The following is a 14000-nucleotide window of genomic DNA, read 5'->3' as shown; positions in this document are numbered from 1 at the left end:
TCCCACTCTGCATTGGCGGTGTGTTTGTAGACACTTCACATTTACATGCTGTTCATCCGCTCTAGATCTAAATCATCTTTTTGTCATCCACTTTTCCAGTTTCCTCAGATTTTTTAAGAACTCACTGCACACTACGCCAGTTTTTTGCTAATACTGATTAAGCAGGTACATTTTGTAAGCTTGAATTTTTCATATGTCAGTGTTAAGTGGCTTAACAAAAAAAAAATCCTGTTACAATGTTCAGGTATAAGGACTTGACTGATAATGAGAGAAAAAGCAGCTAAAGTCCAAAGAAAAAAATATGAAAGGCATTTTAGAAAACCTGGAGAACTATTACTCAAGATTTTATTTTTAAAGTACTAGAAAGTCTCGCTCTGGGGAAGCAAAATATAAAGAAATGAGGGGTAGCTCAAGATCTTTGTGCATTAGTGTTAATGTGTTTCGGTTCAGCTGAAACACCAATACTAGAGAAAATGAAAACATCGCTTGTTGGAGATTTAACAATCAAATCCATTTTTTTTCCAATTTAAAGTGTAATTTTTCTGCAGCTTTTTATAAATCAGTGTAAATTGGGCAAAAATTTAATTGCAGGTCGAAAATTAGAGTGTTTCAATGAAAAAACGATGACATGTAATGTGTACTAAACTATGTTTATCCAAACATCATAGCAATTTATGATTATCATCAAAAGTTGTCATCACTGAGAGTTATCTAAAATATTGGTGTTAAAAGTTTTTTTTAAAAAAAGGAGAATATTATGATAATTTAGTCAGAGTTAATAACAACACACGAGAGATAATGTGTGGTTCAGAAATACGCGGAATAATGATTGTGATCAAACTCCATCAGCTTTTTTTCTGTTCATTTATTTACTGCAAATGTTGTTTCTATGGGAGACATGAAAGCCTTAGTTGATCTGCAGTCAAAAACACAGTGAACTATTTTTGTAATGCTCATTATCAAAGCCAGTTTAAATTTCAACGAAATTTGATTCTTCGTTTCAGTCAACAGAGTTTTCTGCAGAGCTGTTTGGGTGAAATGTTGTATTAAAATGTTTCAAACTTGCCTACTGAACAAAAAAAAAGTTGAAATTACTGTCATTGTGAGTTGCTTGTCTTTTTCTGAGTACTGTTCATTTGATTAAATCCTTTTTTTCTGTGCATGCACAGATAACCTTTTTTATTATTATTAGTAAAAAGGCAACAATGTTTTTTCAGATAAAGCTTTGTTTTGAAAATTGAGCTATGATTAAGCCATCAAAGGCTGAAATTATTAATTTTCCAAATGGGAAGAATGAGTTAAGATGAGCAAATTTGATTGAAGTGGAGAGAAAGATTCCCGCTGGAAAAATGCTACATAAAAATGGGAAAGGATAGGGTTTATACAGTATAGTGATAATATATGCCTGTCTCAGCTGTTATTGATTGCGCAGACCCAGGAGAAATATACTATCAACATTTGCAGAGTCAGTACAAATTCTGCCTTACCAGTAGAGTGATCCTTACTCTTAAAGCATCCCGAAATATTTTCAAATCTTACCCCTCAGTGGAGATTCACAGCTAAAATCGCTGAAACAGCACTTTGTTTGTGAATCTATAATTATAAGAATCCATATGTGCATACTAATAATGAAATCATATTAAAAATGTCCAGTGACTTTGAAACTTTCATTGATTTAGATTTCACGCAGTCAGTTTGTCAGACAGCTGGAATGTTAATGCTTATGTTACTGCTTTTCTCTCCAGGGTATTGTGATAAAGTGAGCAGGCAGACGGTATATAATTTGGCGAAAGAGGTCCTGTGATCAGCTTCCAGTATGAACTTCAACATGTTGCCAGAGATTTATCTCTCATCAGCACACAGGCAGCATTCAGAGGCACTGGATTACATAAGAGGAAGAGCTCAATTACCGAAGACTGTAAAATATGGTGCTGCATTTTTGATGCAAAAGGCCTCGGGAAAAAAACAGCAGTGGATAACAAGAAAATGCAGACAAACAGCGAAACCGCCAGTTACCGCGAGGAGGTGATGAAAGCAGCGTGGAAAAAAGGGTCATGACCACATTTAATGAGAAATGGCAAAAGTGTCACAAGAAAACAAAAAAAAAAAAATGCTTTTGGAAAGACTGCTGAATTTGAACTGCAGAAAAGTCAAAAACATTTTACTGCTTCTGTTCAGACAAAAACACACCGGAGGGTTTAAGTTCACACAATCTTCTGAAGGTTGAGCCGCTTTGTAATAGAAAGCATTTTAACTGAAATCATCACAAACTGGTATGTGATGCACTAGCCCAGCATCCAAAAGGCTTTGCGGTGGGTGATTAAAACTCCCAAATACATCACCAACACTTCGACGGAGCATCAGGATGTCGATGAGGTGAGTGTCTGTGCAGACCCCAAGGATACTAAAGACAATACCTGCGCCGGCCACACTGTGTTTACTCTGCATATAGAGGCAGAGCAGTTTCTTCCCCTAGAACCTGAGACTACATCACCAAACTCGTCCTCCACACATAAACAGAAACATTACTGTTATTTATTACCAATATATATTTATTATGACTAAATTAATTATTTATTTTGTTTTGAAGTGCCGAAAGCATCTACATCTGAAATTTATAAGTGTAGTTTATAAATGAGTGAATCATAATTAATGTTTTTTTATTTAAAAAGTGAATAAATAATTGGCATTTATGCCTGAGGTGATGCTTAAATATTGTTCAAGCAATATTTAATGTCTGGAGTATTACTTTGACCAACGGGTTATAAATATTATGGGTTTGTCATTGTGGGTCTTAGTTTTAGTCACTTAGTCAATCACTTAATAAGTTTGCTAAATATATTTTGACTCATGAGGAGTTATGTTTAGCTCTCTACAGTCAATAAGTGGGACAACTTACAGTTCTGTTGCTTACCTACGATAAAATTAGTTATGGTTATTATAAAAATAAAAAATCTGGCGACCGCCAGTGCTACTGCTCATCCTCTCCATCTATGGTATCAATTTCAAAATCCTACGTCGACTTGTTCTCAAGTTATCACATTTACAAGACTTGCAGAAGACGTAAACTCCGACCATTTTTCTCTATACTTTGCGTTTTTCTTAGTGACCTTGTCACTGCAGACAGCATGTGACAGCACCTGCAGCCCGTTAAGGTTACAAAGGTAGACCAGCAGATGTTGCACACAGCACAACATTTGCAGCAACTGAATGACAATATTTTATTCTTCCTAACTGACTTCATACTGTGATAATTAAATGTTTTATTTATTTGTTTGCCTGTTTTGTTTTTCTTTTTGTATTGGGCAAAAGGTATTATTTTTATCTGCACATCTGTTTGTAGCTTCATTTGAACAAAGGGCATGGGTTCCCTCTTTTATTCTGCTATATTTGAATGAACTGAGATTAGTGCACTACATAACATTGCATGGGGAACACGAGTATGTTTTATATTCTTTCATACTGTAATGTCTTTCCAGTTGTTTTTCCTTGCCTTACTATGTGCCTAAAATGATTGGATTCACCAAAATTGCATTTTAAAGCCTTCAAATCCCTAGAAGTGAGAATCAAATAAACAGATATATTCAACTACATTTCAGTAAATCTGGACAGAGACATATACATGTTTGGAGATCATCTATGTCCCTCAGCAGAGAGGAGAATTTTAATTCCCGGCACACAGACACTGTTAAAGTCTTTTTTGCATATACAGTGGATACAATATTCAATCTGACAAAATATGAATTATGCAGAGTGGTTTCCTGACTGGTAATTTATTACAATTAGTAATGCTATACATCTTCTTTGATTGGCTTCCCTTCATGTAAGCCTGGATTCATATTCCCTTACATATAAAACAACAAACGCTAACATTTCTCATGTCATCATATAACAGATTTTATGTTATGCTAAAGAAAAATTGCAATACATCAGGTGGGATTAAAGTGACGGCGACAAGTTAATGGAAAAAATGTACAGACAGTGGAACAATATCTGATTCTCCTCCTGCAAAACCAGGACATTCTCTCTCCCCCTGAACAACACTGAGTATCAATAAAGTTGAGCCTCAAGACCCTAGAGGACTCGCCTGCTCTAATCCACCAGGACTAGGCTAGGATTAACAGAGATGTGTGAACAATACACTGCACTGATTGCAAAGCTCAGCCTTGCAAAATGACAAGAATTCCCTGAGTGAAACTCCATGGGGAGTGAGACTTCTGTAAACTGGAAAGCAGCTATGTTAGGTTTTTAGACTACTTGCTGGCTGTGTTAGTGCACATTATCCATGGATTCATATGGTGTCTTGGAAAACACACTCAGATGTATGGGCCCACATAACACTGAGGCTTTTTTCTGGTTTCTCTAAAATTCCTTCTTCTGTTTTTTTTTACTGGCCTGCTTTCATGTGCACTTGCTCCATTTACCCTCCAATCATTATCATTTACTGTTTCTCCCTGCCTGTAATTCTCTTTCAGGCTGCGGTCAGTTTGCAGTGCTTCATTTTTTCCCCTCTCTATCACTTACTCTGTCCTATTTTTCTCCCCTCTTTGCATCTCAAATCAAGTCAATTTATGCAGCCCAAAATCACAACTCTGCCTCAAAGGGCTTTACAAAGTGTACAGCATACAACACTCTCTAAACAATGTTTGATGACGCACACATCCATTCTTGTCTATCTGCAAAAAATTTTTTGGCAGTTAAACAATGTCAACTGACTGCAGATGCTTTTCTTGGGGGTACAAACAAAAGGCAAAGGTAGAAAGATCCAAAAATGAAAGAATGAAAGAAGAAATTATGATTTAGAGATATAAAGTTAATGTATAATACACATTTATATGTAAATGTAAATGTGGATTTGGATCAAATTCCAGGGAGACAAAACCGGTACAATATGGAACACATAATTTCCTCCCAACCATAAAGACTGGGAGGGCAGAGTACACAAAAATGCAATACACAAAACAAAAGGACGTGGATCTGAAATCCAAAATGTTCTGAACAAGCACTGAGAGCCACTATGATTACTTCCATTAATTGAGTTGTTAGAATTTTTTATTTACTCCTTCTCTGGATAATTTCCTTTCCTCTCCTCCACATCCTGCTTTAAACCTAGTCTTTTCTCTTTAGTGCCATTAACATGCAATGCAGGGAAAGAAATGCTGGACAAGCCTCCAGAGATATATTCAAGGGTCCATGTATAACCAAGAACAAAAATGTCTGCAGAAAGGGAGCAATTTCACACAATATGGCTTCATGCTCATTTACTCAAAACGTGTAATAAATCCTCTTTCTACAGAGTGTGCATTCCTGATAAGTTCTTATATATTTTGTCAACAAATCCCTCACCATTTTACTCGGCGTTAAAAGTGAACCCTACTGTGAACAACACTAAACATTCTCTTTGTATGAGCAGTCTCATAGTCCCAGTTATGTGCTCATCTGTTTTACCGGAAGCTGTTCTTCCTGTATCATTTCAGAACATTAATATGCCTGACTTTCATCACCTTGTAGATATACAATAAAGTTAATTCGGCAGCAAGTCAAAGTCAAACCTTCGCTGGAAGGCCTGCATTCTCTGCCATAATTGCATTTGGCAATATCCACTGGTAATAACTGCAAAACGTGGCCTGGCCAATTTCATTTTTGCATTGGAGTGTGAAGAAGATTGTAATTCAAAGTGCATTGACGTATAGTGGAGTTTAGCTTGGTCATCAAGTCTAATATAGGAATAGAGGAGGGGGACTGCTGAGCTGATGGATCCAGCAGAATCACAGGCCCTGAAATAATTCACATTGTTGTTCTATGAATTTATTACTGATAAAAAAAATTGTGAAATTGTATATAAAGCGTGATTGCAATATATGAAAAATGATAGAAAACTGGCAGATTTGAACAGAAACTGTTAAAATGTTCATTTTATGAAACTTTTGGCTGCACTATCTGCCATCTACAGGGATTGTCTTTCTATCCATGTAGCCAGTGTGGGCATTTATATCTCTCCTGCATGGTTAGGATCAGTGCTAGCACATAAAAACCTTTTGTGAACACAGGAAACAAAAACCCACTGATTTGTTTTTTTGTTTTTTTCCCTACATAAGCCCCCACCTCGCTTTCTTTTCAGTCCCTGAACAGTTGGAATCCATTTAAATACCTGTCTCACTCTCTCTATGTCACTAACTCGCACATAAAAAAATATGATCCTTCTAGTTTGCCTCTCATCTTACTTTCCAATCTCCCTCACCATGTCTTTCTTTCCTTCTATTTCTGTCTGTCTCTCTCTGCCTCCCTTTTCCCTCAGCACCAGATGTGCAGTATCTCCACTCAAAAGCGTTTTCCTCATCCAGGGTACAATAAACAGTTGTTTGCAGTGTGGAATAACAAAGATTGTCGCCATGGATACTCCTCCATCCCGTGACTGCTGAGTGGCCCTTTCCGAGTTCTAAAAGGAGCAATTATCTGATGACATCAAAGACAGGTGACGACATAAAAAAGCAAAGCGAGGGAATTGGTTCCAGGCCATTTATCAGACAGGTGGAGTGGAGAAGGGGTCTAGTTCACCTCATTCAGTTGGGACAGCTGATATAAGGCAACAAGCCTTCACCTCAAGAGGCCCAAGACAGTTATGTAAACACAGCCATTCTGCTTGAAATGACCTGAATTTCATGAAATTCAATAAGAAGGACCCACAGCTCCAGTGTATTCTATAAATGCAGGCTAGGAGGGGGAGGATTACTGCTTTATCTGCATATTGCACCAAAGCTTTGACAGGATCACACTGCAACAGCTTTATATTATTGCAGTACACATAACTACAAACAACAATAGCTCGAGCACTGTGCAAACTTCTCATGTTCAGTAGATGAGCTCAGCCCATCCAAACAGAGAACTCTTTGATTTCAATACAAAAGACATGATCTAGTTTATTTTTAGATAAATGCATTTTTGTTAAAGCTCCGTTAATCAAATGATCTAATGATGTGTAATGTGGAAGGAACAAAACCAAAGACAATTTGTACTGTGTCATGCAGCTTGGAAAACAGTTTTCAGCTCATACACAATTCCCAACTTCAAGTTTTGGGAATAACTTTATATCTCCAAAGCATATGGCTTCAAGTCATTTTTATTAGTTTAAATTCTGCCACTTTTCAGTCCAAGATCAAAAACAATGTTACCATTTGCTGAACATAAAGGAGGATTTAGTGGCAAAACAGAACAAGATTCCCTTTAAGAGTTGGTGAAGAATCAAAATCAGAACTAAAGGACGTTGAATAATGGCGCTGCAATACTACATTATCATTTTAATGCAGTGTGGCCGGCATTAAATCGGACACCAACACATGTGTGCAGTGCGTCATTAAAAAATTTGAGGAAACTGCGTAAGTGAAGGACAAAAACTATTTATGATAGTTGAACAGAGGCATGCCAAACACAGGAACTGAAATGAAAAGGCAACAGGTCTCATATACTGGTTTCAAATTTCTGGTGCAAACTGGCAGTTTTTGGTTACCCCCTCCATGAATTGCCACCTAACCATGGTGGAGGTGTCTGTGCGTCCCACATTGAAGGCTTTTGCTTTTGCCTCTTGGCAGTGACTCCCAAGGAAAACTAGTCCTGGGTGAGGTGAAAGACAAAGAGCAAGTCAGTCAAAGACTATGAGAGGAGGCACTGTAGGGGTGGAGAGAAATGCTGAGAGAAATACTGACTTTCAAGCACGTTAGAATTGTACAAACTGTTTTTGCTTGATATGTTGTGTTTACGTGTCCACACATGTTTCATATTTCCAGTAAACCACTGCACCTAAGAGCTCAAAGCTCAATGCTTTTGCACAGTCGCATACATGTGACTTCACATGAAGTCAATATTGTCATTATCGATTATTATTAATCATTGCAGTACGCTTTTTCTCTATGTATATTTTAAGTTATAGAAACTGTAAATATTTTAAAAATTAAAGACTATCTAAATTAAATGAAGAATGAGTTAATTGCATTGGCAACCACCATGATATTAAGCATAAATTATTTAACATTTTAATAATTATATATATACTGTGTTTGAGGTAATGATAAATAATCCAGTCATTAACAGATTACATTAGATTTTGAGGGGATTAAAGGAAGATGAGATCATTTTCAAGACTGAAGTGAATCAAGTGATTCCAGTGTTCATCGCAAACATTGTCAAATGTGTTTGTGAATAAGGTGTTATCATCGAATGCATACATTTACCAATGCATATTGATTTATATGTATTTCATTCACATTTATGTGCTCATCACCCCTGCAAGACACAGAGGAAGAAATATTGGACAAAAATTGTAGGTGCACTCTGATGTGTGTTAGTATTTGACTTGGACTTCCTACCAAAATGAGGTTTTTGAGAATACAAAATGCCACATCAGTTCATACATGTATCTTGGTTCATCACCTTTCTATTATCCTGTTGTGTAAAGGCAGAGCTTGCGGAGGATCAGGGCTGATGTTTTTGGTTTAAAAATGACTCCTTGAAAGCAGTTCAGACAGCACTGTTATATAGAGATTTCTTACAGTATATACACTTAATGATGAGCTTCAGCTAAACACCAAAGGCCTCAGGGCAAATCAACATTGAATGTTCTTGACATTTTCACTTAGCATTAGGAAATTGATTGCAATGTTGCTCCCTTAAGAGCCAGACTGGCATTTTCATATCATGGGAGCTGAAAACTCTCAGAAATAATTTATAGTCCATGGAGATGCAATCTCATTATAACCAAGAGATGTTGATCTTCTGCAAAGTTCAACATGAAATATTAATTGCATTTGGGTCCCTGAAGAGTTTTTCAGAATCAGAATCACTTTTACATGTGTGACAGAAATAGTTGGAAAGCGACTTAATGGCACACTATGCAGAGAATTATTAAAAACCAAAATGATCAGCGGTGTAAGGACATATTAAACTAGAGAAAGGAGGACAGCTCGAGTAGCATTGTGTGGCACATTGCAGAAATGAGGAGGATATTAGAATTTGGATGGTGGAGTCACCTAATAGAATGACAGCCTACAACTGAAAAAAGTACAGAGGATTTCCCACTGGAATGTGAAGAGCACAGATGAAATGACACTGTGATTACCATAAAAAGGATCAGTAGTTGCTTTGGTATGTACACATGTGTACATACTAATGTCAATATTTCTCTAACAAGCCACTTTTTGTAGTGGTTAGAAACAAGGCAATTTCATTTGGAGGTCAGGATGCTCGGTAATAGAAATTGTTGATATTTGAAACACTTCTTTCAGTTACCTCGAAATTACAAGAGGTTTCCGTCCAGAAGCTTCTTGAATCAGAGTAATTTACACAACAAATTGGTCAAAACAATTGAGGTATGGGAGGCATCAGGGATCGACCTTCTGTCTCTGGTCCTCCTCTTTTATTCTTCATATTACATTGGTCTTCTTTGTATGTGTGTACAGAAGTCCAACACCATAAAAGTCATGAAGCAGAGACTAGAAGGCTACCATTTTTCCCCTTTTTACTCTCCCTATGATTGTTGCCTTCTTTCAAATGTGTTGGCAATTTTGACATCAACACTTCAGAAGCATTTGAATGATACATTGTACAAACAAGTTTGCTTGGAGCATACTGTGACAGAGAATCTTAACCACACAGTACATGAGAAATGTGTAAAAATGCAGATATATAGATTGTCAGCGGTCTATATCCTTTCAGTGCTGCTGTTTTGATATGTAATGGCAAAGAAAACTGTTCTTGAAGTGAAAGTGTGAATCCAGGCATCCATCCATTCTCTACTCGATGTAAAAAAGGAAAAAAAAACTGCTTGTAAAGGAATCATTAAACAGGAAAATTACATGACATCATCCAAACAGTCTAAAATACTTTAATCTTTGGTCGTCCACCTAAATGTTTGTGTGGCAGGGTCGGTATTTTATATTTCAAGCTGTAAAGTGTAATATATTGTGCCATGGTCCAGTGCACCGTGGAGATACTTCACAGAGTGGAATGAGGCTTGAGGAATAACGATGAGGGATGGGTACCTCATATTTTTGTAGCTGTAGAGAGTCATATAGTGCAAGGTCTGGAATTAACAGGGTTGTGCAGACGCTGTGGATTTCAAAGTATGAGCAATATCCACCACACTCATGACAAATAGCATGGTAATAAATGGTGACTGTAGTAATGTCTATAACAAGGAGTTTAGAGATTGTAGACGGCTGTGGGGTTTGAGTCACAGGAAAAGTGTGATAGGATCAAGACAGCGTCTGCATAATTCTTAGCTATGGACTTCTAATGTACAAGACTAGGCCACGAATCCCACCATCAAATGCAAAGAAAGTTATATATTAAAAAAGAAAGGAAAGAAATTATGTTGTTCAGTTTCTTTAACTATGGGTAAATAAACGCTTTACTAAGTATTTCAAAAAAGTCTTTACTACATGCAGTTAGTGCATAAAGCATTTCCTAAAAACCAGGAAATTACAAGTCTGTGTATGTTGAAATCATTAAGTGCAAATAGTGGTATTTTTATTTGTGCAATCTAAACTAAATATCATTTAAGAAAAGATTACGTTTCTGTTTTTCATCTTTATAGTTCAAATGAAGCAAAATGAAGCATTTGTAATTCATTTATTTTTTAATCAAAGGGTTTCTGTGTTTCACATTCATGCAAACCATCCTATTTAGTGCTGTTGAGAAATGATTCTTATTTCATTTAATTTGTTTATCTTTGAGTGTTTCATCTTGCATAAGTATTTCAAAAAGTTGTAAAAATAATACAATTCCTTTGAAATACAGGATAGAGACCCAGAGCGTCAAATGCAAGTGGTTATGTTGCAACACAAGGGCCAAAAACAATGCATAGAAAGATGTGCTTTTAGTACAGTTGTTCTTAAATACAAGACTGAAAAACTTGAATTCTTGAGCCTGAGAGCTGAGACCACATGCTGCTGGTAATGATGCCCATGCTGACAGAGTTCACTGTGTGGTTTCTTTCATTGAAGATGGTGCAGTAGTTCTCACATTTTATACTTGCAGCACAAAGGCCCTTACTACCCAGTGGATTTGAACCCAGGATCCACTGGATCCATCGGCTGCTCAATCTCAGCAGCCAATCAGTGTGTAAATGTGGGTGTGTTTGTTATAACTCTGGTTGTGTGTTTCAGATTAGGGGCCTAGCTGCCTCTCCCACTTTTCTTGCTGACACACCTGGAAGCAGTTTGGTATTGACCACCTGTCAGCGACTCAGTGATTACTTACATGTTACTATTTACTTTTTTTAAAAAATGTTTTTGATTTTGATCTTTTCGATCATATACTTAAGCCCCTGTCCTTGATACTCAAGTGAACAAATTGAAGTACTTGCAGAACTAATAGCCACAGAAGAATAGGCAAAGGATGTTAAAATGATGCAAGCTCAGAAAGCCAAACTACATACACTTAAATATGAAATAAAGCCAGACAGAAATGCATCTGAAGCGCCATGAAGATAATACAGTTACAAAAGTTACAACTGGACAGTGACATAATAAATAGCAGCATCTGGAGTACAAACATATAGTAGTAGGTGATGATGGCATGATGGTGAAAATAATCGTGAAACAAAATCAGGCTCTTGAAATAACAATGCAACATGTATTAAATCCATGTGCTGTGCTATTTCAAATTCAACAGCCAATCTCTATGGCCTCTTTAAGTCAAGAGATGATCAGCCTAATTCAAGCAATTACAAACTCACCAAGCTTAAATTGCCTACTTGTTCCAGAACCCACTACATTTACTGGTGATCCTCAACAATTTGTGGAATGAAAAATCTCATTGATGGTTCTTATAGGTCATAAACCTCTCCCAGCGAATGAGACAATGCTTTATCTAAAGCATTATCTTGCAGGAGAGGCACATAAGGATGTAGAGGGATTCTCTTACACAAAGACAGAGAGCACCTATCAGAGTGTTTTTGCAATTCAAGAAGGGAGGTATGAAAGTCCATTTGTCATATGAAAGGCTTTCAAAATCAAGTTGCTTAAATGGCCCAAGATAGCTCCAAATGATCTGTTAGCACTTTGCAGATTTTTTCTAAGGTTCTTCTAAGGTTGCGCTGAAGCTATACCTCATGTCAAAGGTCTTACCATCCTTGATTACTGTGAAGAAAATCACAAGTTACTTAGGAAGCAACCAGAACGTGTTTTGTACAAATGAAGCCCAGTAGTTGTGGAGGAAATAGAGAAATTTGTAAAGTCATTTGTAATCCAGTAGCACCTTCATTCTTAATGAATACCAAAACCCAGAGGAGAGATTGCCTAAGAGAGCTAGAGCACTAAATACAAACATTCGATCACCTGCAGTTATGAAAGTCATGGTATTGCTAAGTGTTCAACCTTTGCAGCAAAGAACACTGATGATAAGAAAGCTTTGATTTATGAGAATCACTTGTGCTTTGGATGTTTGAGGAAAGGGCATATCATCCAAAGCAGTACAAGGTGACATGGATGTGGTATAAGTAGTAGGATGTCATCTACCTGGATTGCATGAGGAAAGAGACAGATAGCTTGTGGAAATTCTCACCTACAGTATTTGATATTCAACACACAAGTGGTTCGACATGATTTATTGGCAAACCTTAATGTTGAGGCGCAATTCGTCAAGCTCAAACGAAGCCCAGTGACATCTGTACAGAAGAATTCATAACCGTCGATCATATGTCCCAGCTAAGAAGACATCAGTTCAGTGGCATCACCTCAGATATCTCAAAACTATCAGTGCTATTTAGAGCTGGGCGATATGAGATTTTTTCATATCACGATATGTTTTTTTCATTTCAGGCGATAACGATATCTATCACGATATAAGCCAAATAACTATATTTGTAAGATTTAAATGTGCCGTTGCTCACAAGTAAAATGTGAAATAATCAGCAGCTTGTTTTTATTTAAATATTTATTTCCCATAATAAGTTCAACAGGGTAGATGTACTTAAGGAACATGAGACTTTTTCAGATAAATAAAGGCAAATATTGCAAACTACACAAAAGGCAGCCGCTAAAGCGTTTAAGTTTCAAAACAGAACAAACGAAACAGACTAAATTGTCAATTCCACTTAGAAACAAAATATTAATTCTAAAAACAAATCTTAGTTTGTTTTACAGAAGATCAGACAAAACTGACTAACTTTTGTCAATATCAAATAAACTGAGAACTAAAAGGAAATTCTCAATCTCTCCTTGTTGTATAGCTTAGCTTTTCAAACAGTTTTAACAGTTACTTTAGTCTGACAAAAGCCGAATGACGAATTAGCGCTTCCAGTCAGAGACTGAGGCTACGTCCACACGTACACGGGTATTTTTGAAAACGGAGATTTTCCGTTTTCGTTTTAAAAAATAATCCCGTCCACACATAAAGGCAGAAATGAAACAATAACGCGGCGCACAGTGTGACGCATGCACCAGTTTATTGTATTTCCAGACTTGCTTTCGGCACAATTTACAGTGCACGCTACTCTGTTTTTTGTCAGACTTGAAATAGCCGAAATACCTTCACACTACGGAACTTCTATGGCTCTTCCGTTCGACAATCTCTCCGGCGTTGGAACCATCATCTGTTTTCTCTTCGGTCACGCTCGGTTGATTTTTCTAGTCGGCACACTCATTTCCTCCATTACGCGCTGGCTCCATTACCCGCTGGCTGCTTCCCAAACAAACACACGTGCGGCTTGGCACTTGTGCTGTACGTAACAAGTCACGCGACGTGACGCTGCGGCTGTGATTGGTTCAGCTCTGCGCTACTTAATTTGGATTGGCTGACCTTTTTTTTTTTTTTTTTTTTTGAGGACAAGAGCGGCGAGGTCTATCGCGATAGCTTAATTTCTCTATCGAGTAAAAGTTATATCGCGATACATATCGTTATCGTTCTATCGCCCAGCTCTAGTGCTATTATATTAGAGTGGATCTTCACTCGACAGTGCAGCCTAGGCGGAGTAGTCGAACGCAGATCCACTGAGCTCTCAACAC

This window comes from Maylandia zebra, linkage group LG12 (genome assembly GCF_041146795.1).
Source record: "Maylandia zebra isolate NMK-2024a linkage group LG12, Mzebra_GT3a, whole genome shotgun sequence".
Lineage (NCBI taxonomy): Eukaryota > Metazoa > Chordata > Actinopteri > Cichliformes > Cichlidae > Maylandia > Maylandia zebra.
This window is presented reverse-complemented; position numbering follows the sequence as displayed.